This window comes from Crocuta crocuta, unplaced genomic scaffold (genome assembly GCF_008692635.1).
Source record: "Crocuta crocuta isolate KB4526 unplaced genomic scaffold, BGI_CrCroc_1.0 scaffold229, whole genome shotgun sequence".
Classification (NCBI taxonomy): domain Eukaryota; kingdom Metazoa; phylum Chordata; class Mammalia; order Carnivora; family Hyaenidae; genus Crocuta; species Crocuta crocuta.
Genome location: NW_027536464.1, coordinates 3,237,886 through 3,262,780, shown reverse-complemented (window position 1 = coordinate 3,262,780; position 24,895 = coordinate 3,237,886). Strand labels below are relative to the sequence as shown.

Genomic DNA, 24,895 nt, shown 5'->3' with positions numbered 1-24,895 from the left:
TGACATTAGTCAAATAATCACACAAACCATCTTGCATTGGAGCGGTGATGGTTGCTAGGACGACGAACCCCACAATACAGAAGGAGACCATACCGAAGAGATTTGACTTCATAAGGGAAGACACCTTAGGCTCAGCAGAGGAAACGATACTTGACCTTTGTCCTCATTGTCACGTCTCTTTTTCTGTCCCTTCTGCCCTTCCCTTCCATCTTTTAGGGATCCTTGTGACTACACTGGGCCCACTTGGGTAGCCCAGGGTAATCTTCCCATCTCAAGATCCTTGACTGAATCACATTGGCAAAGTCCTCTTTGATATATAGGGTAACATAGTCATAGATTTGGAGGATTAGGATGTGGACTAGCTTTGGGGAGTCATTACTCTGCCTATGACACTAGAGCATCTGTATTTAAATCTGAGGAGGAATGAGAAAGTAAGTGATATATGAAAAGCCATTTTCAACTTTAAGTGCCCAGGGATCATAGCTTCATTGCATCAGGCTCAGCTGAAGAAAAGTGTAGGGAAGGTAGGCTCTCAGCAAGAACAGTGCTAAGTAAACGAGATGCAGAGCTCAGAACTTAATGCCTGAATGAAATATTTATGGTGTATAAGGCTGGTCCACTCTAAAGGCAAATAAAATTCTTGATAATCCAAGGGATTTGCGAATTGATTTGTAAGTATGTGGGTTCTGGCACTATGCCTTGCCATGTATATAGCAAGGCTGCCTGTGACAATCCCAGGGTGTTATTTCTCCAAATGCATCAACACTGCCCTTGAAGGGAGTCTAGTTTCCTGCTCTTTGAAGATTCCAAGTGTGCACTGTTTATTAGCATCACGATCCACCCTTCACACATACCTCTTCCCCAAAGAATTGACAGTTTAATCACATTGTTTGTTTTCCTTAGTAGGATTTTTCCAGTTCTCCTTTCCCACTTTGCTTTTATGGTAATTTTTTTTTCTTCCCTCCTCACCTTCCTCAAGCATAAAACAGAACCACCCCTTCTTCCCTGCCCCCCTCCTCCTCCTTCCCCAAGCCTGGTGGAAAACTCAAGGGCCTTTAGGACTAGAAATCAAGGGAGAGTAGAGAAGAGATCCCACACCACACCATCTGAACCTGGTGGGCTCAGTGGCAGCTGCTGTTGGCAGCACTTGGTCGATGTTGACTTAAGGCCAGCTCCCCCTGCACTGAGAGCCCGGGTCCTCTCTGTTTTGAAACACAACACCTTCCTTAGGGGTCAGGGCTATTTGAAGGTGGGGAGAGGTAGAGGATTCTATAAACATGCAGGCCCTTCTCTGGAAGTCTTCTCAAATCAGAGACATAGCAATGAAGGAGCACAGTGAGGGGGTTCAATCCATGGTGGTCAGGATCTTCCTGAATTCACTGTGGAACCAGAGGTCTAACTTTTTTTTCCCCTAAAAGACCCTTTCTTCTCTTTCCTTTTGGAGTTTCCATATATTAGCATTAGCTCATTTATTCCTCAGACTTAGGAAGTCTGAATATGAGTTCAAATCCTCTGAGTGCCTTCTCACTTGAGGAGTTTGGATCCTGGTGGATGCTGAGGCCTCTTCTCTTAGCCACCCCTTTACAGGGTAATGAGGGAGAGAGCCCTTGCATCCCCCTGACCTGCAAGAGGCAGATAATCACGTCCTGTTGTGGGAGAGATGATGTGTGGTAATGTATGCAAAGCATTTGCAAGAGGGCTGGCATCCGATAAGCTTTTAATAAATGTTCACCAACGGGCAGAATGACGATGATCATCATCATCATGATCATGATGATTCCCCAGTTGCTCTAACTCTCTCTACTGGTTGGGTTCTCAAGCTTCAAAGAGGGGGTGACACTTAAAAAAAAACCTCCTATTCCTTTTCCTCACTTTGCTATATTGATGAATAAAATTCTAGCCACTTATCCTGCCCCTTAATTAATGGGTCTACACATAACATTTTTCTCAAATTTAGCTTTGTTTCTTTGCTCCTCCTGTCTTGGTTGGTCTCCATCAGTTATCATCTCTAAGTGACTGGCTGCTGTGTGATGTTGCTTGTTGATTATGATCCTCTGGGGAGTAACCTGAGAGAGAGAATTCTGTAGCTTCCAGTTCTTTAAATCGCATTCCTCCCAAAGCACTTCTTTCAAAATGTGAACTGTGAACCATGTTGAGCAGTTCTGGTTTAAATCATCAAGTTACATGTTTCCCTTCTTCTCATAGGTTGGACAGTTCAAAATGGGTTGTGAAGATGACCTGCTAAATGTTCTGTTGCCCACCGCCCCCACCCCGCCTCAAATAGCCAAGTTGATTAGAGACAGACGAGCGTCTCAGATTTTCCTGAAGACCCCTTCATGACCTGTCTGCTTTTTCATGCCTTGCCCCCAGAGAGCCCTTTCTTGTCTCCCTCAGAGGGTCTAAATGCTCATTTACAAGACTCACAGAGGGAATGGAAAAAAAGAACATCAAGATGATAGTTCATTGCTCATTGCAGCCCCTGACAACAGATCTCCCAGCTTCCCTACTTTGCAGCCCATAAACTGCTCTGTAAAAATTAAAAAGTGTGAATTTACAGGGCCCAAGAGGAGCTAGGAGGTAAAGGCTCATCTCCAACCAATGGGTCAGACATACTGATGAAGCAGGAATATGAGGCCTTGCCAATTTCTGGCCAATAAAATATCTTCCCTGCCTCCCCAGATCCTTGACCTTCTCTTTACCATGCAAAACTAACTGGAGACACAAATGAAGGGAAAAGGTCAACAAAAAAGCAGCAAAACAAAGCGAAATACCCAACGTTCCCTGGCCTTGTAGGGAAATAGTTGGGTCACAATGGCCTCCCTCCTGGGCCCTTTATTCCTCCGTGGATCCATTGGCCATCCTGCCTGCTGAAGTATGTCCTGATTTTCTATTTCCTGGAAGTCTGGGTTTGTCCCTAGCAAAGACTATTCCCCAAATAGCTCCAGCTGGAAACAGAAGCCCAAGGTCCTGTGGAAATAGGGATGATTGAGTGAATTCTGTGGGGTGATAAAAGAAATTCAGGAAGAGGCTTGGGGGACATGGCTGGACTTGTGAATGGCAGGCAACTTTAAACATCTTTGAATTTCAGCTTCCTCATCCCTAAAAGAAAGACAGTGGGGCTGGACTCGATCTTGAGATTTCTTCATCTGATATCCTCTAGTTCTTAAGCAGGTCTGCTACCCAGGGAAGAAGGGGTAGCAGGGATTGGCATGGTGAACAAATGGGACAATATGGGACTGAAGCTATGAGCTTTTGGCTCAACCTTCTGTATGACACTGTTACCTGCATGTTGCCCATTTATCTAACTCTGGCCTAGATTACACTGACTTGTGTTCATATGGCTGGAATCCTTCTAATTCTCTGAGTCTGAAAGAAGAGTGAGAGCAAGAGTGGGAAAGATAAAAGGGGAATGAGATTGGGAATGAACAAACCTGGGTTGGGTAAGAGGGATAACTCTTATGGAGGTACCAAATACTGGGACAGACAGAGCTATAATAACAGCCCTTGGTTTCTCATTGGAGGACAAGAAATATCTTCTCTGTAACTTAAGAATGTAGTGAGTAACTAACCCCACACAAACTTCCCAAGGAGGCAATGAATTTGAATTACCATCAATCATGTTGTGGTATGTTGTACCTATGGGGCTTAGAGGTGGAAGAAGTTCACATGAGTTACTGTGTGGGTAACAAGTTGCTGCAGAATTGTCTGCCAAAACCTGAAATTGGCAAAAAAACAAAAACAAAAAAACCAACAAAACGTAGGCCATCCCCTTGACTAGAATCACTGGAACCCAGAGAAGGCATCAGTTAAGCCATTGGGTGGGCTCAGGCTGAAACTGGGAGCTAAACATTCAAGGTTCATCCAGACCAAGATGCAGATGTAGAACAGGAATGGTTCCCAATGAACTTTTCAGGGAAAGAGACAGTCGAGATAGCCTTCCAGAGATGTACAGACTCCAGGACACTGGGACAATGAGAGAAATGCCTGAACTAGAAAATAGGCTAGTTTCCTCCATTGAGCTAGATAATCTCTGAGGTCCAGGAAATAGAAGTAGTTTATTTAAGGTCACATAACTGGTTAATTGATGGGTTGAAATTCATACCCACGTTCATTCATTCCTTTGTCAACAGATATCAAGTGTACCTGTTCTGAGCTGGTTGCTATGTGCTTCAGCCTCCCAACACCTGCCCAATTCTCTTCCCAGTGGATCATGATAACTTGATTCCTATTGAATGCACAAAATTAGTAAAACCACACACTCCTTTCCTTGCCAAACCTTTCTTCCTTTTGTTAAGATAATGGGATGGAGAGAAAAACATAAAGGATGGATGTTTTCCATTTGGAATGAGAGTCGTGACCATGAGTTAGGGATGAGGTCTTCATAAGTATTCTACAGATACTCCCAAAGTAGCCTGGGCTGCTTCCCTTATGCCCCATTTACCAACAAAGCAGGCTTGGGCCTTTGCAGGGAATTGGGGTATGTCTCAGAGCCAGTGGGGGGTGGGAGGGACATACTCGGGATGTGTGAGTCTGAGCCTTGGAGAAGTGACTCAGAAGAGCAAACCTTTGCTAATGCCCAGTAAGTAGAAGCTCTTCTAAAAATAGTGTTTATTGCCTCTGTGGTACAGTCTTGAGTTTAGTGGTTATGTTTTTTTTTTTTCCCTTGGTCATTTTCTTCCTTGGTCATATATGACTTCTGCACTAAAAATGGGTTTGGAACTCCCAATATATACATTTGTGTGTATGTGCATGTGAGTATGTCAAAGGGAGGGTGGCCTAGCATTGTTATTTAGGGTAGAAGGGGTTTGATGAGGTCAGCAAGGTTTTGGAGAGTTCAGGTCAAGGCTGCTATTGGCAGGGAGCAGTCACATCCTCCACGCTTACCAGCCAAGTGCACGCTCTCCTGAAAGTCACCAAGCTGAAGATAAACATGGAGTCTGTAATAGCTCTTTCACTCAATGTCCTTTGTTCCATGTTTCACACTTTAAATTCTTTTGCTTCACTCCTGTATTCTTCTGGGTCTTTCAGAACAAATATTGAAGTTGGGGGTGGGGGGGAGTAAACTTCTCTTTTCCCTCTGCCCTTCCCATCCTTTCTGAGTGACTCACTTCAACTGGAACAATTAATCTTAATCAGGATGATATGACAGTAAAACAAAGACATCCACAGCAAAGCCCTTCCATGCCAGAACTTGGTGAAGCAACTGGCTCCTTCCTCTGGGTTGCAGTGGGGGCAACGTGGGACTATTTGTTGTTTTAAAAATAGCATTTTGCAAAATTAGAGCTGCCTGTATCTGCAGGAATAGCAGCAGGTCAGGGGTTGTGAAATGCCTGCACTAACCACCAAGTGTGAGCAGGCAGTTTTAATAGTGTTGGCTGGAAGGTGATACAGTCCACTGGGGCCAAATGATCAACCCCTCCTTCTCCGGGGGAGACTGAGGACAAATCATTCCTCATGTTTGTTCTCGTGTTTTTCTCTGAAGAACTCAGAGCTTCCATGCATGGATCCTTAACCATTATCCTCATTTTCTGACAGGTACAATTACTCATCTCCTCTGCTCTCCTCTGCCCAACTCCTATTTTGTTTTTCTCTGCCTGGGTCACACTTTCCAACAAGCCAAAGCTACACCTGGTACCCTAGAAAGGCTGTGGTGAACAGAGTGTACTTCTCACAGACAGCTTAGCAAGTCCTGGAATGACCAGGAGGAATCACTTCATCACCTTAAGAATGTGGTCATATCTTTTAATTTGCAATTAACTAGTCGAGGCCTCATTAACAGGAAGACTACTATTCCTCTCTTGAGGTCCAAGAAGTCCAGGGACATGGTCCAAAGTGCATAGTCTTGTTTCCAGATACAGGGCTGAGAGAAGACTGGAGGGGACTGTCTGCCCAATTACAGATGTGTGTTGTTTCAGCTCCTTCCACAGGTGCCTTTCTTAAAAGCTCTCTTGGTACAGACTGATTCTCTGCATTCTGTGCCCTTGGGGACCCAAATATGAACATAGGCCACAAGTGGTGTCAAGGCCATTCAGGGGTATCAAGGTTCCAGCCACAGTGACTCATGATGTCAAAAATTCTGTATTAGAAGTGGTGAGGTGGTGGCCATTAGGGTTTCTTTATACCCTTTTCCAAACAATGGAGAAATATACCTGCTGGCCTTTATATTCACAAAACTAAGGAGAGTCTAGGTATCTTTCCTATGATCTGCCCTCCAGTATCTTGCTACCTTCTCTTCCAGAAAGAGTTTGACCTAATGATTTTCTATATTCTGCCTCATCGTGCATACTCTTGTACTGGGAAGAGAAAGAAGACATCCTTTGGTTGAATTGTACTGTCTTGCATCCAACAGCCTTTGGTTATATTAACAAGTCATTGGCTGGAGAACGGACGTCATGATGTAAGATCAAATTCACCCTGCTATCTCTTCATATTGCAATTGTGTCAGCTCAGGACCAAATTGATACAACTTTCTTAAAAGTCTATTTTTGCTCATAACAGAGACATTTTTTGAGCACCAACACTATGCCAGGCAATTGCTGGGGATGTTGAAGTACAGGATAGAAAACATCGAAGATACCTGCAGTGAGTATGCAGTCTAGTAAGGTGAGGGTATGCCCATAAGCAACCATGATATACAGTAAAATATGATATGTCTGAGTGGCCTTGGAAACAGAGCCAGATGCAAAAACTCGTGTACTGCTTCTTTCATGGGGAGTATGAAGCCATGAAAAAAGGAAGGAAAAGAGAACAATTACAAGACGGTGTTCACCAACCAGGACATGGCTTGGTAATAATTGTAACTAATTGTTCAGTTGCATAGGACTGTCTTCCTAGAAGCCTGTGAAGTACATGATGGATTAGGAAAGGAGAATGGAGAAGTTGTTTACAGGTTCTTGTCTCCAATTGGCCAGAACTTCGCTACAGGAGGCCTTAACTCTCTGCACTTATAGTGTGTATGTCTCATGTACCCCCATTAGGTTTAATACCTCAGTAGCAACGGGGATATATCAAAATGGAAGGTGATGGGTTCTAGACATGGAGGACATGAAGGAAGTCATGGTTGGGTTGTGTTCATGTGCGGTGGCCAGAGACCACAAAGGGCTGCCTGCCTCAGTGGCAATTGAGGCAGCAAGGGCCCCTGAAGCACCTGAGAACTGGGGAAATCTGAGGTGATGCATGATGGGACCTTGATCCAGTAACATAAAATGCTGTGGGGATTCAGAGAAAGCTGTTTCTTAGAAGTGAGATTGGGGACTGGGAGTTGAGGGAAGATTTTGGGAACGGTAGATTCTGAGTGGTTGTAGATGGCTGAGATTGGGGGGTAGAGTCATGGGGGTGAGGCTGGGTGGAGGCATCCCGGAAAGAGGGCACTGTAATTACAAGGGCATATAAGGGTAGTACTGAGGATGCGGGGATAACAGGGCCCCACTTAGCCAGGGGATGGGAAACGTGAGGGATATTAAGGGAAAAAACTGAAAATGTAATTGCAGCCGGCTGATAGAGCCAGGGTGAGGAGTTTTGATCAGAATCTTCTGACAATGGGGCCCGCTGGTGCTGTTGCAATAAAAGTATTGATTCAGGAATTTGAGTCCCTCTTCTTCACTCATTCTGTTCTGTATAGTCAGCTACTTGTGCACATAAAGGCATTTTGAACAAGAATATTATAGACCGGATTTGGGGGATTCCAGAGATCTATGGGACATACTTAAAAGTTCAGTATACTGTCTTTTCCATTTGTCAAATGAATACATTGAGACTTGCAATGCATCGTAAAATAAAAAGAAAAGATTCTTTCTTTTATTGGTTCTTGTACTTACAGTCCAAGGGGTAGGTCTGGCTCAGTCATGGGCTGCCACTGAGCTCAGGTATGTGCTTAGCACTCTGTGAACTCCTCTTCTTAGCTCTTCACCCTCCGGTCCTGGCTTAGATATGGGTCATCAATGGTCCAGGTTTACCAAGTTCCAAAACTGGCAGTGATTGGAGGAATAAAAATGTCCCATAAAAATAAAAAAATACAATAAAAATAAAAAGATGGATTCTGGTTAGAAGACGTGGGAATAAAGGACAATGGTTGTCAATCCTCAGATCAGAAATGTATTGGCTTTATTGAAATTAGAAGTCAGTTCTCAACTAGGCTGTCTCTTAGAATTGGTGATGGAGAACTCAGGGCTGGGAAATAGTCAATACTACTTGTTTTTGTAAAGGTCCTGGGACAAGAGAGCATTGATTAAGGTCTGGACTCATTGAAAGAAGTCCTGTTTGATGTTTCTCTAATTTTATTTTAAAAGATCTCATAGCCTTACTGTATGTGCAATGTTGCTGATTTCAGCCTTTCTCCTTCTGGAGAACTGAGTGGGAAGTCCCCCTTCTGTGTATTCCATGAGCGGTAACTGGGACTGGAACGTGGCCTTTGCCCCCCAGCCTTCTGAAAGAGAGCTGGGGTCGTTGTATGTGAGGGGTTGACTTACAAAAATAATTCTCTTAGACAATGCCATGTCACCATTTTGGGTTCTTGTTTCTTTCTTTCTCTCCCCTACTTGCATTCACATGAAGTCAAAACCAGATCTTAAAGCAGAATTGGCTGCCACATAATTTAGACATGTTTGCATAACATTCCAAAAATAATTCAATAAGAATAGGTTTTTCTTGGAATTTATCACTGCCTGGCAAATGAGAGCCCAAACACAACAACTTTGTGCTAAAAAGGCATGAGACACAGCAAATGGAAACGACAGTGGCAGAGGGAAAGGAAACCCAACAGCCAGTCGGCTTTCATTATCCATGATGGTGTGAAGCAGAAATAGAAAACACGAGGCAGGATCAGGGACAGACACAGCCTGCATTTCAGACTCCCTGTTTTATCCAGGACTCGGCCACAGCTGACAGGCCAAGGTGGCAAGGGAAGGGCATTTTAGGTCTCCCAGAAATGGTTCTGAGAAATTCCCTCATGCTGTATTTTTCTGCATCTTCAGCTAAAGATTTTTTTTTTTCCTTTTTGGATCTGATGCAGAAGATCCACAGTTTCAGAAAATAATAAAACTGAAAGAATATATAGAAGCTATAAATGGTAATGGATGAAGATAGGGACGGACCGTAGACCTAAGTCAGAAGATCTGGAATGATTTCAGGCTCTTCCATTCTCATGGGGACAAGCAATGTCTCTCTCCCTTTCTTTCTTTCTTNGAGAGAGAGAGAGAGAGAGAGAGAGAGATCCCAAACAGAATCTACACAGAGCCGAATATGGGACCCGAACTCATGAACTGAGCCAAAATCAAGAGTTGGACACTTAACCGACCAAGCCACCCAGTGCCCCTGTCTCTCCTTTTAAAATGAGGGGGGATGATGGGTAGCTCTGGTCACAGTGAGAATCATTATTAAGGTAGTACTCCATAGCTGCAGGACATTTTTAAATCCACACAGTGTACACAGGAGACCTCAGGTATAACTCTGGCCCCTTCACAGACGTGGGTCCTTCGGTACTACTGCTGCTAGGCTACAAGTTAATGTCCTTGTAAGGGCAGATGATGTGCTTGGATCACCTGCTTGTGGGTCAGTGTGTGACCTTTGGACTCTTCCACACCCTGGACTTTAGTGACTGTGAATGCTGTGGACAAAGCCGGCCTCTGCTCCCTTCATGTTGGTGTCTCCAAGCCTCTTCTCTTCACACACTTCCCCACCTCCCCGGTCACCTCCTACACACCATGGTGGTATAGTCCTTCCATAGATGTATGGCCTGGAATTCATACCTTTCACCTAGACTTCTCTTCTGAGTCTCGTTGTCTATTTAACCACTTGGACATCTGGCAGCACCACGTCTGCACTTGCCCTTGTCTCTAACTGGAGCTGTTCTACTTCCTCTTCCCTGTCACAGTGTCTCTGTGAGTTCAGGTCGTTGTGACAGAATACTACAGACTAGGTCACTTCAACAATAGACATTGCTTTCTCATAGTTCTGGGGGCTGGAAGTCTGTGATGATCGAAATGTGGGCAGATCTGGTGAGGGACTTCTTCCTGGCTTGCAGACGGCTCCCTTGTTGTTGTGTCCTCACATGGACATGAAAGGAAGCTCTGGTGTCTCTCCTTCTCCTTATTTGGGCACTAATCCTTATGGGGGCTCCCCCATCACGACTTCTTCCAAATCGAACTGGCTCCCAAAGGTGCCGCCTCCTAAAGCCATCACACTGGGATCAGAGACTCGACAGATGGATTTGGGGGGACACAAACATTCATTCAATAACACAGAGTGAATGATTCCATTATCACTTTAAGTGCCTGATCAAAGTTAGGCACCCAGAAGGCACCCTTGCTTTCTCTCTCTCCTTCATTGTCTGCTTGAAATATACCAAGGTCATTCTGGCTTCTATCAGTCCTCAAATGTATCTACTTTTCTGTATCATCACTACCACCACCCTAGTCCAGGTTCCTGTACTCTTGTTCTGGACCATGGCCACAGCCATCAGATTGATCTTACTCTTTCCAATCTGTTCCCTTCTAATACCTTCTCCATGCTGTAGCCAACATGACTTTTCTAAAAGGCAAATCCCAACATGTTGGGTTTTTTTCTACTTCATGCTCTTCACTACCTTCCCCTTGCCCTCAGGATAAAGTATAAATTCTTTAACATTACTTACAAGCCTCACCTCCTCAGTTTCCCCCACCCCTGCCCTCACCCGTATGTAGTGCCTCACATGCCCTGTGGTCTCTGTGATCCAACAATCTGAATCTTCATCCAGGATGAACAATCTGTTTTGTGCCTTTGCCAAGCACTTCTCATCCTTCAGTTAACTTTTACTTCCTACAGGAAGCCTGCCTGGATTCTCAGCCTTATTTAACTGCAGAGAAAGAGGACTTTCCCAGTTCCAAAGTGGAACTAATATCAGGTTCTTTTCCTCTAAGTGTCTTTTCTACAGAAAGGGAAGACGTACCAGGTCTGAACAAAACAAAAACAGGCTTTATTGTCATTTCTCACCTCTAGTGGACCCAGTGAAGGGGAAGTTAGAGGCCTGAGCCCATGAGAAATGAGATTTAGACTCCTGGACAGAATGCGACCACTCAAGGGTAAGGGGATATGGGAATCTCAGCGCTTGTAGGTCGTCATAGGGTTTTGAGTCCAACTTGCTCAGTTGGGGGGAATTTCAGCGGGCTCACCAGTAGGTTCTATCAGCTGTAGTAGCAATGATATAAACAGTGAGTGCATATCCTCCATGACAGGGGCAGAGGCCCCTCTCAGATGCTGAACTCTTCCAGAGCAGTTAGCATTCGTGAGCTAAGTCACCATTTGCAAATAATCGCAGTCTTAAATATTATACTGCTAAAGCCAATCGCGTTCTAACACATTCAAAGGTAGTATTTGAACCACACTTTAAGAGAGATACATCATCTTATCTATAACTGAAGGCTATGGTTTAACTTGATTTAGAGAACATCCTGGGGACCAGAAGGAGTCTCATGACAAGGTGGCATTTTCCCTGAAATGGGGGATTTTTCTAGAGAATCCTATGAAGTAAACTCTTTGGGTGGAGTTAAATGCCACTTCCTGTTCTGGGGTGCTGTGTATCCCCTTACTTTCCCCCTCATATCTCTTGATTCCATGTCGAAGTGGCTTATTTTATACTTCTCACTTCCACTGGACCCAAAACTCTGTAAGTGTAGGGACCTCGCATGACTTTTCCAGTGCTACATCTCTAGTCCCTGAGATGAACTATGTGCTCAGTAAATTATGGTTGAAGAAATACATTTTCTTTTGCTGCTGCCCAGACACTGGTGGGAATGGGGAATACAGACTCTGCAAGTACACTGACTTCTTCTGAATCAAACTGATCTGTGCTTTTATTTCAAGGCAGGGTGTTCTATTAGGGAGGTTACTCTGTCTTTGGGTTAAGAGCAACAAACAGAAAGAAGCTTGCCATTGTACCAACCTTAAAACAAGGGGGGGAGGGACATTAGAAGCCCAGAAAGCCAGGAGAACCTCACGTGTGGGGTAAGAGGGGCTGCAAGTAAGGTGGCGGACACTTCATCAGTTTCTCTCGTGTCACCTCAGGTCTCACCAGCAATTAGACTGATGGAATATATTCCAAATCCAAACACCTCATGTCCCTGAGAGTCTGGTGGTCTTGATGAATAACCTCCATTGTGAGTCAGGCTGAAGGCACTGCCCTGTCTGAATATAAATCATGCCTTCTCTCCCTTCACCCATTCTACCCATCTCACCCCCAGTCCTCACCCTTCCACTCCCTTTTGTGCCACAAACTATTAGGAAGACATTAAGTAAATCATCCCAGGAGGAGTGGACTGCAGGAGAAACACCTCATTCATAACCACCTCACCACTCCCTTTGCAAAAAAGCAGGGTGAAATGAAGAGTCTTGTGTCCTTTGGAAAAATTCAGCGTCTGGGAAACATGAGCTTGGAAAAACTTTGTTTCTTTATCTCCAAATCTTAGGCAAGATGGATGGCCACACTGAATGTGCAGGGTGCAGGGTGGGGGAAACCATACATTGCTGTCCTCACTTGGCACTGCTAGATACCCCCAAGATGGACTATGGTGTTTGGGAGGGGACAGGAAAAGGACCCACCATAAACTAAGGCATACCTTAAGATCTTACTTTCTGGCTCCAGATCCAGACTACCAAAGTTTGAATCCACTTATACCACAGCCTAGCTATATGATCCTGAGCATATTTCTCAACCTTTGTAAGCATCATTTTATTTCTGTAAAATGAGGATAATAATTATGCCTAAGTGAAGGTGTAATTGGGTATATTGAATAAACTGATGTAAGGAAAGGACTTAGAAGGCATAGTCCTCAGTAAAAATAGATGTTATTAATATTGGTTCTCAGTAAATCATTTAAAGTAGCATGATTACATGAAATTAATATGAAGATTTTTACAGAAATATTAAAAGAAAATACAACTTCAAGGAAATTTCCTGATTGTATCAGGATACCTGAGATTACACTCAAGATGCACAATTTGCTTATCTTTGCTATGAAAGGGCTTAAGTGCAAAGTTTTTGAAGCCTTGTGTCAAACCTCCTCCCAACTCTACTTATCTATCTGTCTCTCTTTATCCATCCATCCATCCACACACCACCCATTTATCCATCCATCCATCCATCCATCCATCCATCCATCCACCTTCTCTATCTATCTATCTATCTATCTATCTATCTATCTATCTATCTATCTATCTATCTATCTCTATATCTATATCATTTTGTAGTTATTTCGATAATAAAACTGAAGATCTAAGAGAACACTGTAAGCTGTGAAACCAGAATCAAAACCTAGAAGCTAGGATTTCTGTTCTTTTATCCTATGCTGTTTATGCTGATACTCACAGTGAACTTCTGAGGCACAGATGTGGGCATGGTTATTTCCATTCTGAAACTGAGAAAACAGAGGTTTGGATAAGTAAAGTGAGTGGACTTGAAGGTCATGGTGGCATGAGTCTTTCAACCGTTGAAGAGCTTGGATGTATCAGGGGCCTGACAAAGTGCAAGTAACATTGCCTTCTAGCAAGGGGAAGAAGGAGGAAAGCAACAGAAGAGAAGGGATCTGCGACAGCTTGTCCACTGATACCCTGAACATCTAAGAACAATGCCTAGCACTTAACAGATGGTCCATAAATACCAGAAAATTCTTAGTAAATAAACAAATATTAAACATAGGAAGAAAAAATTTTTTAATTTTAAAATTCATAAAGGAGTGTCTGGGTGACTCAGTTGGTTAAGTGTCCAACTTCGCCTCAGGTCATGATCTCATGGCTTGTGAGTCTGAGCCGCACGTCATTCTCTGTGCTGACAGCTCAGAGCCTGGAGCATACTTTGGATTCTGTGTCCCTCTCTCTCTCTCTGCCCCTCCCCTACTCGCACTCTCTCTCTCTCTCTCTCTGTCTCAAAAATAAATAAATTAAAACAAATGAATTTCATAAAAAGCATTTACATTACTGGTTTGTCCCCATTAGCATGTTACACTAGTCATCTTCTCTTCTTTAAAAGTAATATTTATGGCTTTTATTATTTATAGAAGTAGCAAAAATTGGTAAAAACACAAAAGGCATAAGAAACATTATACTCCATACCTCAGATATAATAACATATTCATCTTTTCAATCCACAAAATCTTTCCTCCCCTAGATTTCTATGTTATCAGCACTCACATGCTTCTGAAATAAAATCTTCCCTAAATTTCTGATATGCACCATATTTTTTTTCTCTATTCTTTCCCTTAGCAGATACATTTACTGTCACCATTTCCCACCATATCCTGTGTGGGGAGAATCCTTAAGTATCCAGTTTTAGTCTCACCCTTTCCCCCAAGCTCTGGTTCATCATTTTGGTGCTTGACATGTTAGTATCTATGTCTTTTTGCTGATCAGAAATGGAAGAAATTCTCTTCCTCTTCTCCTGGCATGCTTATTTCAGTTAAAGACCTCACCATCTTCCCAGGCACTCCATCCAGAAACTTCTGTCATTAGTGACCTTCTCTCCCTTTGACTCAGCACATCCAATTAGTCACCAGATCCTGGGAATTATACCTCCTTATTTTAGTCCCTCTCTGTCCCTTTCTTTATTTTTTTAATTAGAGAGAGAGAGACAGAGAAAGAGAATGAGAAAGGTAGAGGCACAGAGGAAAAGAGAGAATCTCAAGTAGGCTCCACTCCATGCTCAGCATGGAGCCCAATGCAAGGTTTGATCCCATGACCCTGGGATCATGAAATCAAGAGTCAAACCCTCAACTAACTGAACCACGCAGGTGTCCCCCTCTCTGTCCCTTTCTGAGACTAGTGCAATCACTTAACTTTATACACCGTTGTCTGATGAACCATCGAGAAGCTTGGCTGGCTCCACCTTTCCCCACCATCCATGGCTTCACATCACTTGAAAAGTAATTGAAGAACATCAAGACTTTCGGTATCTGACCCAAACTGTTTTACTGATTTTCTTCAACTCTCCTTTATACTATGATTCCAGCATTTCCAAGTTTTCAAGACATGCCTAACTCTTCTCTGCCTCTGTGTTTTGCTCATGCTGTTTCCTCAGTCAAGATGCTACCATTTTGCTCTTTTTCCTCCTGGAATTTCTGATTGGATAGAAAAGGATGGTACAATCTGCAAATATTGCCTCTATGTCTACTCAAATATCCAAAACAGGAATTATTGTCTATCTTCTGGGCCCTACAAAACCTACCATATTTTCATATGCTTCTTGTCACATCCAAAGATGTAACACCATTTTATTTTTTTCTGAAGTTTATTTATTTATCTTGAGAAAGGGAGAGTGCACATGCAAGCAAAGGAGGGGCAGAGAGATAGGGAGAGAGAGAGAATCCCAAGCAGGTTGCATGCTGAAGGCTCCATCCTATGAACTGTGAGATCATGACCTGAGCCAAAACCAAAAGTCAGATGCTTAATAGGCTGAGTCACGCAGACACACAATGTATCACCAGTTTAGATGAATATACTTTGTCCAACCTAATAGCTATGAATCCCTTAAGATTTATACCTGGGTGACTCCGTCCATTGAGCATCCGACTTCAGCTCGGGTCATGATCTCACAGTTCCTGAGTTTGAGCCCCACATCAGGCGTGCTGCTGTCAGTACAGAGCCCACTTAGATCCTCTGTCCCCATCTCTTTCTGCCCCTTCTCCACTCTTACACATATTCTGTCTCTCAAAAATGAATAAACATTAAAAAAAAAAAAGATCTACATGAGGTAAATGTAGAGGAGACAAAGGGCAAATTTTACACTTGTGACAGAATATTGGTTTTTACCCCATTTCCTCTTTTCCCTCCATTTTCTTCTTTCTTGAAGGTGATCTTTGGAAAGATATAGTAGGTGTTAACATAGTAATTCATCAAAGTTATCCTATGGAAGCAAAGTTTATCAGCTTAAGGACTAGTTCTAATAGTTTGGCACTGAGGCAGGGGCTGGGTGGGGGAATGGGAGTGGGGCATGAACATATTGCTTAAGAGAAAATGGAAATCAAGAGGTTCTATGGGAAACAAGGGCACTTCAGGTGAGGCCTGGGGACTGTGATGTCATCAATATAATTTCTAATGGTCTGCACTGGTGGGTGTTTGCTCTAGGATGGGGGAAATCACCTACTGATGGGATATTTCTTCTAATTCTCATGGGCTGTACCCTGGGCAGCCATTGGAGACTGATTGCATGTGGGTAAAGCTGGAAATGGGATCGTTTTTCTCTGAACCATTTAGAAGTATATTTACCTACAAAGTCACAGAAATCTTATTTGGTTTAAAGATGTAATGATTTACTTTTCTCACATAGCAAGAAATCCAGAAGTAGGCACACCAGAAATAGGTGTAGCAAGAAATGAGGAAGTGGGCATACCACAGATCCAACATCTATCAGGAACACAGGCTCTTTCTCTATTTCAGTTCCTCCATTTCCAGCATGTAACTTTTGCCTTCCTAGTCACAGGGTGTCTGTTGCATCTCCCAACTCCACATCTGTGTTTTAGGCTTGAAGAAGGCTGAGCACCAAAAGGTCTTACTTGAGGCTTTATTTATTCAGACATTCATTTATACCATGATGGTTGGATCTGTGTCTCATGGATAAGCCGGCTGGACAATGACTAAGAAAATCAAGTAGTTAGCTATCTAGCCTCTTTTACAGAGGAAAGCAAGTGAGAAATTAGTTAGAAATGATTTTTAAGTGAGCCAAACTATTTTGGTTACTATGCCCTCCAACCCTCCTCTACCGCTATTATGGTCTTTGGAAGCAATAACTTGCATCTAGATTACATGTTAAACTGCATAGTAAAAACTGGATTGTGGGACATGTATGTATGTATGTATATCTTTGCATCCCTGCTGTAACACTAGGTGTTTTGCTTGTGAATCCATTGGTATATACTATGATAATTCTATTTCTATCAACTTTTCTTGCACATTAAAAATAAGGACGTAAGAACTTGGCTTTAATCAATCCAGCTTTGGAGACCTTAAAGGAATCATCCGCACTCCAGTGAGAGGCTGTATTGGCTGTAGATGCTGAAGGAACACTGTTAAGGAATCTGAGAGCCCCATCATGTGAGACTAAGCACCACTTCTTTTTTAACAAATGGAGAAGATATTATTTAGGCTTTAATTTCTATAGTCTTTAATTTAAGAATATTTGTCTTTTAAAAAAAGGTTGTTGTCTTTCAGTTTCTTTGTGTTATAATGTGAAAAGGGGATTTGAATTTTGGACTTTAATTGCTCCCTGAGAGTTTAATACTGGGAAGCAGTTCAAATTTAAGTTTGAGTCACTCTTATTCTGCTGGCATCATATTTTGGATTGTGTTTTGTATTGCTGTTAACTTTTGATGCGTTGTATTGGGCATTTTGGCCAGTAACAACTTGAGGTGGGATATAGACAGGGAAATGGATTTCAAGCCCGTGGCATTTAATTAAGATGCCGTTCATACCCACTTGAGAACATTCCAGAACAAAGGTAAAACTGTCCTCCATGATCCAGGGAGTCTACACAATGAGGGGAGGTTGAAACTAGGACAGACCTCAGAAAGCAGGGAATAGAACTTCCCTAAGAAACTTGAGGGAACAGTCTAACTGCTGGTGGAGCACAAGTTCCATTACAACCAATGGTTTAATAGAACAAAATCTTGAGAGTGTTGGAGGAAACATGCTTCATTCTTCATGTTTTCAAAAGGGGGAGAACTTTTCCACCTCACTACTCAGAAAGGAAAAGTAGGGAGGCACTCTCCTTTTCTTCTCTACATTTTTCTTAAGGGATGTGTGGTTGGGTTTTAGGATTTAGAAACCTGTGGCCCAGTGCCTTCTGAGTTTTCCTTTTCATGGGATGTTGCCCTTCCTTACCGAGCTCATGAGGGTCAGAAGTCAGGCAGGACTGGGGCTCCTGGGTGGCTCAGTCGGTTAAGCATCCGACTTCAGCTCAGGTCAGATCTCACGTTTCGTAGGTTAGAGCCCCGCATCAAGCTCTGTGCCTGGAACTTGTTTCGGATTCTGTGTCTCCTTCTCTCTCTGCCCCTCCCCCACTATGCTCTGTCTCTCTCTGTCTCAAAAATAAATAAACTATAAAAAAAAATTAAAAAAAAGAAGCCAGGCAGGACTAACTACTAGAAGTTGTCCCAAGGACAGATTTCTCTCAACTGTTGGGGCCTAGTGGCTGTAAGAGAGTAAATATGAGGAAGGGGCTCTTCTCAGCAGACCCTCACAATCCATTGAGAATAGGTCCTAAGGTCTAGATCTGAAAACTGAGAAGTATCCAGAAGGTCACTTGTGGCCATGGATCCAGGCCATAGTTTCCAAAGTAGTTTTATTAGCCATCAGGCTGATGTTTTTCTCTCCCCATAATCTAAATTTTATGTCTAAGTTTCAGTTGGTGCCAAAGTGAAATGGAAGAGATGACATTAAGTATCATCTCTAAATCCCCAACAAATATTAGCAGGAGAAATGTTTGTCAGTTCAGTAGAACATTCTCCCTGAAGGACTTAACCAATCACACTTCCAGAGTGAAGCCTGGGTGAATGCTGTAGGGATGGACAGAGTTGCACAAAGACTGACCGGGTCCTTAGGGAAAGGAAGATGGAGGGATGCTTGAGAAATAGGGGATTTCAGGTCATCCCTGGGGGAGGACTCTGTATAGACTAACCTAGGAAAAAGCAGAGAAAGGTTTTGTACCAGGTTCTGGAGCTACCTGCCATTTGTGGATGCCTCATAATAACATTTCCTTTCTGATGAGGTATTTGACCTTCATAGCCTTCCAAAATCATGGGAATTACTAAATGGATGCATATATGTGAGATATTTAAGAAATACCTGTTGAATACATTAAATGAAGATGAGGATCTCTATTTCACAGAATTGATAAGAAATCCAGCACACTAAAGTGATACATTAAGAAAAACAAAAACAAATAAAAAATCCTATCTCTCCAATCTAAAGATTATAGATAGGCCTCACATGAACACTTAGTAGGAATAGGGAGGTACAACTAGTAGGAGATGGAAGGAAGGAAGGAAGGAAGGAAGGAAGGAAGGAAGGAAGGAAGGAAGGAAGGAAGGAAAGAATAGAAAAGATTATATATGCATGTGTTGTATCCAGTGGCTATATTATGCTATCAAGCTGACTGACTCCTTTATATTACATTTTTTTAAATGTTTTTATTTATTTCTGAGAGAGAGAGAGAGAGCAGAGGAGGGTCAGAGAGAGAGAGGGAGACACAGAATCCGAAACAGTCTCCAGGCTCTGAGCTAGCTGTCAGCACAGAGCCCAACGCGGGGCTTGAACCCAGGAACCGTGAGATCATGACCGGAGCCGAAGTTGGACGCTCAACTAACTGAGCCCCCCAGGTGCCTCCTGACTCCTTTATATTAAATGATACTTTCGTGTTAAAGTCTTTCTTGCAAATTGATTCATTGTCACTTCAAACTAAGCCTGAGGACGATACCTTAGAATGACCCTAGGTGAGGCTGCAAATAAAGGAGAATTCAAAGTATTTTCTTTGTGTTCAATGGAAACTTGTTAGGATCACAGATGCCAGGATGAAGGATGGAAAACAGAAACAAATCTAATCAGGAAATGCGAAAGCTAGGGTTTTAGCAAATTAACTCACCCTGATGACTCAGCCCAGATGTATTACGTTTTCACATTTTACAGCCTCTTCCTTGAAAATACTGAATACCATCTGTCTTCAGCAGATGAGTTAATGTTGGTCTTCAAGCCTTAAAGTTCACATTTCCTAATTCTTTTGTTTGGAAATAAATAACCTTTATGTTGCAGTGGCATGGTCTTGGGAATGTAGTTTCCTTGCCCAGCTGGGACGAAGAAATACAAAAATTACCAAACTGAGACCTCAGGCTGTGAGTTGTGCTGTGGGTCAAAGGTTGGCTCTATGTACAAGTTGCCTCAACTGGATCCGTCCCTGGGATTCTGTTTAAGCGTATGTTCCTAGCCTTCTTAGCCAAATCTCAAGTCTTCATTAAATTTGAGCCCACATGCAAAGCAGGAAATGGGAAATACCTGTCTAGTCCAATCATGATCCTTGGAGAATGCTTTCAAAGGGAAAACAATGGCTCTTCCATATATCCCTACCCTTTTCCTCAACAACCTTTTTTTTTTTAAGTAGAAAAGTCCTATTTGGTTTGTACAAGTATATTTGGCTTTGCACATTTTGGGCACTTCAAGTAGGAATGGGGAAAGTTATAAAGAAAATTCACCCAAAATCTTTTCATACAAGCATAAGGAGGGTGAGAGGTGCCTGGGTGGCTCAGTCGGTTAAGCGTCTGACTCTTGGTTTCTGCTCAGGTCATGATCTCACAGTTCGTGAGTTTGAGTCTCATGTCAGGCTCTGGGATAACAGCACAGAACCTGCTTTGGATCCTCTGTCTCCTCTCTGCTCTTCCCCTGCCCATTCTCTCTCTCTCTCTCTCTCTCTCTCTCTCTCAAGATAAATAAACTTAAAAAGAATAAAGAAGCTGCCCTTTAAAAAAAAAAAAAAGAAGGAAGATGAAACACAGTTGAAGGGGGAAAAAAATCTGGCTGTACTTTACCCCATGAATTTAATGTGGATAATGACTGGATCTCATTCTATGATTTGATTCTGGTCCCAGGCTTGTCTCTAACTTGCCAGTAACCTCCTGCCCTGGGCCCCGGGTTTCCCTTCTCCAAGCCCTGGGGTAGGGCTAAGATGGCAGAAGGCAATCTATGGATCGCACCGAAGCAGAATGCTTGAGTACAAAGGGAATGCGTTTACGTACAGACACATGTTTTTGGATTAGCTGGGTCAGCAGTCCAAAGACAAATGCTCTGAGATCATTTAGTATTTTTCTTTGTCCCAGGCTCTCTGCACTTCAATTTTGGCATTCCAGGCCTCCCCAGATCGGGCCCCAACTTACCTTTCCAATTTCTGTTGCCACTTTGTTCCTGTGTGTGGACTTCCTCTGCAAATACCCGCTATGCTCCTTTCCCTGCTGTTTATGCTGCTCTCTTTACTATTCTCTACCTCCCCGCTTCGCTGAAGCAAATCACGTTTCATTCCCTAATCACAAATGCATTTTTCAGTGTGTCCTTCCTCACATCCCCCTTGCTTAACCTTTTCTAACAATTTGATAAGACTTATCTTCCTATAATCCGGGGTTTCTGAACCTCAGTCCTATTGAATTTTGGGCCAATACTATTTTGTTGTAGGAAACTATCCTATTCGTTGTAGACTGTCAGTCGCATTCCTGACCCCTGCCCACCTAGAAGTGAATAGGACCCTTTCTCCCCATCCCCAAATTGTGACAATTTGAACATGTTTCCAGAGATTGCCAAATATCTCCTGGGGCTGCAAAATCACCTTTGGTTCAGAATCACTGCTCTAACCCTTCATCCTCTTTGTGGTATTAACGGGTCCAAAACCATGCAGAACTGAATTTGAAACCTGGCTCTATCGCTTCTTACTCTGTGACTTTGGGAAAGTTACTTAACCTCTCTGGACTTTAGTTTTCTTGTATATAATGTAAGGATAATAGTTTCTAGCTGGCAGAATTGTGAGGAGGACATGAGGCTTAGGAGTACTTCAGATATGTTTGGGATTTTTCTGGCAATCTTTGGGAAGAACCTTCTAGAAGTTGGTTTGCATTGAGCCTCAGGAGCCTTTTGAGAGAGAATTGCTTCTCAAGGAAGGATTTGGACACTTAGCAAGAACAACAACAAGAAAATACTTATGTAAGGCCCACTGTGCCTCCATCAATGGTCTGAGCACATTGTATACATTCTATAAATTAATCCACAACAAAACTTAATGGATGGATGAAGAGTGAGGAGTGATCGCACCTTGGTGACTCACAGGTAACTGACATCAGGTACACTCTCTGTCATCCATACCTGGGTTGCTGACATCACAGAGGCTATTTCTAAACACTAACACACATGTTTAACTAAGCACCATATTATTTGTCACACAAGTGTCACTAATGTTTAGAGGCCCATCTCCTACTAAGGGAAGGGAGTCAATTCTCTTCCTGGCCAAATTTCTCAGTATATTTTGACACAAAGAAGGCTCTGGAGAAGGACTGGCTGAGCAGCAGTAGCAGTCGGCAGGAGCCGTGGCAGTGGCTGAGTTCCTTGGGGGACCTCTCATGCACCCTGGAGCGGGAAGACAAACTGAAGCCATGTGCCAATGGAAGGCAATATCAGCAGTGCCTGTGCTGGCATTGTGGCCTCCTGAGAGAAGGTGCCACACCTTCTAGAACAGAGAAACTGCAGATTAAGTGGAACATACCCTGGAGACTCCTAGAATTTTTCAGGGGAGGGGAAGCAGCTGAAGGTCCGGCATCAGCTAAGGATGCAACAACCCTGTGAGCTAGCCATGGATAGTATTTTTGGTTACCACTTTTTGGAGTCTAGCAAATGTATCTGACACCTAGTATTGTCAGGTTGCTACCTTTGCCCTAGAAATAGGTGGTGCCATCCTGGTGTGGCTTATTTGTTTGTTTAGTTTTCTTTCCAAGATTTTATTTAAATTCAAGTTAGTTAACATATAGTGTAGTATTGGCGTCCGGAGTGGAATTTAGTGATTCATCACTTCCGTATGACACCCAGTGCTTATCCCAATAAGTGCTCTCCTCAAGGTCCATCACCTATTTAGCCCATCCCCATCCCTCAACAGCCCTTCCAGCAACCTTCAGTTTGTTCTCTACAATTAAGAGTCTCTGATGGTTTTGGGAGCCTGGGTGGCTCAGTCGGTTAAGCAACAGACTTCGGCTCAAGTCATGATCTCATGGGTCATGAGCTCGAGCCCTGCTTTGGCTGAGTTCCAGCACTGCTTTGGGCTCTGTTCTAGAAGTTGGGAGCCTGTGTGGGATGCTCTCTCTCTCTCCCTCTCTCTCTTTCCCTCGTTCACTCACTCCCCCTCTGAAACAACAAAAACAAAACGTTTATAAGAGTCTCTTTTGGTTTGCCTCCCTCTCTGTTTTTATCTTATTTTATTTTTCCTTCCCTTCCCTTCCCTTTATCCCTTTCTTAAATTCCACATACAAGTGAAATCATACAGTATTTGTCTTTTCTCTGATTGACTATCCTGGAGCAGTTTATTTATTTATTTTTTTAATATCTCTCACTATCTTCTTTTTTGTTAAATTTTAAAAAATAGATATTATCAAGTTGGTTTCCATATAACACCCAATGCTCATCTCCACAAGTGCCCTCCTCCATGCCCATCACCCACTTCCCCTCCCCCCTACCCGTTTCTATCGTGGAGAAGTAATTCTAGCAAGCAGACAGCAAAAACCATATTTACAGAAATTTTCATTAAGTGTTTCATCCTCAGCAGGGAAATGAGTGAGGTACCCTGAGAGCCATCCTGCATTGAGCTTTCATTAGGTGCAAAATGCCCAGAGGATGTCAACGATGACAGCTGTAACTCACGGACACTCCTGTATGTCAGACGCCCTTCGCCTTCTGGTTTTCCATGTCGATGACTGGCTTTGGGCAATGTTAATGCAGTCTCACAGCCACGGGCATTGCCATATCTTTTACTCAAGTAGGCTGGTTCCATTTTATTCACATACAACGATGTGTCATACTATTATCATTAGGACAATTCACCAGGCACTTCAGACTCTCCACCTTCTGGGGGAATGGTAGGATTGCACTTCCTGGTGCTCTGCAGATTGAGGTGGTGTCAACATGACCAATGCTGGCGTTGTGAGTATAAGTGGTGGGCATCATTTCCATGCTCACGCATTGAGCGGCTGGTACGCAACCTTCCAGGGCTCTTTCCCTCTGCCGTAGTGACCAGCAGCCTCCGGATGGCCATTACTTCAAGGAGCTGGATCCCGAGGGACAGAATGTACACCCAAGACACGAGGGAGATGAAGCATAAGTAAGAAATAGATGTTTGTTCTGTTAAACCACTGATTTGAGGGGGGGGGAGGGAGGGCAGGATTGTAACACAACACAACTTTGCCCATAATGAATGACGCGTATCGTGTCTCTAAGGGTCTGATATTGCCTGAGCACCTTCTATGTGCCATGGGCTATGTTAAACTTTCAGAGAAAGATAGGAAATTATCAATCCCAGAACTTAGGACCTAGCCGTCTCTCCCATTCCAATGAAAGCCCCCAAACAGCTCCAAATTCTGGAAAGCATAAATCAAATCTTTTATTTTTACTCTCCTACTTACTTCTTCTTCTTTTTTCTGATGAATAAACAACTTTTCACATTTTTATTAACCAGAAAATTTGTTTTATTTATTTATTTTACAAATAGTTTATTGTCAAGTTGGTTTCCATATAACAGTTAGTGCTCATCCCCACAAGTGCCCTCCTCCATGCACATCTCTCCCCTCCCCCCCCACACCCATCAGTCTCCTACTTACTTCTAATATCCACTGACCACACTGTAGTTGCCTACATATTAGAGGGTCTGGAAGATCTTCTCTTCTCAGTGTGCAGCTACCCTAATATGTCCACACACAAGAGAGCATGTGTTTAGAGATGACAGAGGCCCTGGAGCACATCCAGACCGCTGGTGTCAGGAGCCCTGTATTATACCTCTATTTGCATAATGATACCTTACATTTTTATTTACTTCAAGGCGCTGTCACATACATTATCTCACTCAATGGGCTGGTAGTTTTAATCTGACTAGCTTGGTTTTCATTACAAAGGGAAGGGTCACACAGCTAGTTGGTAGTGAAGAGCTAGAATCCTTCCAGACCTTCAGACCTTTTTTTTTTTCTTTCCACTCGACATCATTCCAAGCTCATGCTGTAATGCAGGGTGCTGGGCAAAGATACCAGCTACCATACCCCAGGGCAAACAGAAAATGTGGAAAATATGTTCAGATTTCATGCTTTGACACTTACCACTTGCCTCTCAACAGATCATCCTGCTTGACTTTCACAAATAAATACTGTCTTTG

General features: G+C 43.0%; 1 long non-coding RNA gene across 2 annotated transcripts in view; it reads left to right on the top strand.

Annotated features, from left to right (window-relative positions):
* The window catches only part of LOC144218673 (uncharacterized), a 129,413-nt gene extending 105,563 nt beyond the window's left edge, over positions 1–23,850 (top strand). For both annotated transcript variants that reach the window (XR_013331215.1, XR_013331216.1), the window contains exon 3: positions 23,764–23,850. This is a non-coding gene — a long non-coding RNA (uncharacterized LOC144218673). The remainder of the gene's footprint in view (positions 1–23,763) is intronic.
* Positions 23,851–24,895: the final 1,045 nt, after the last annotated feature.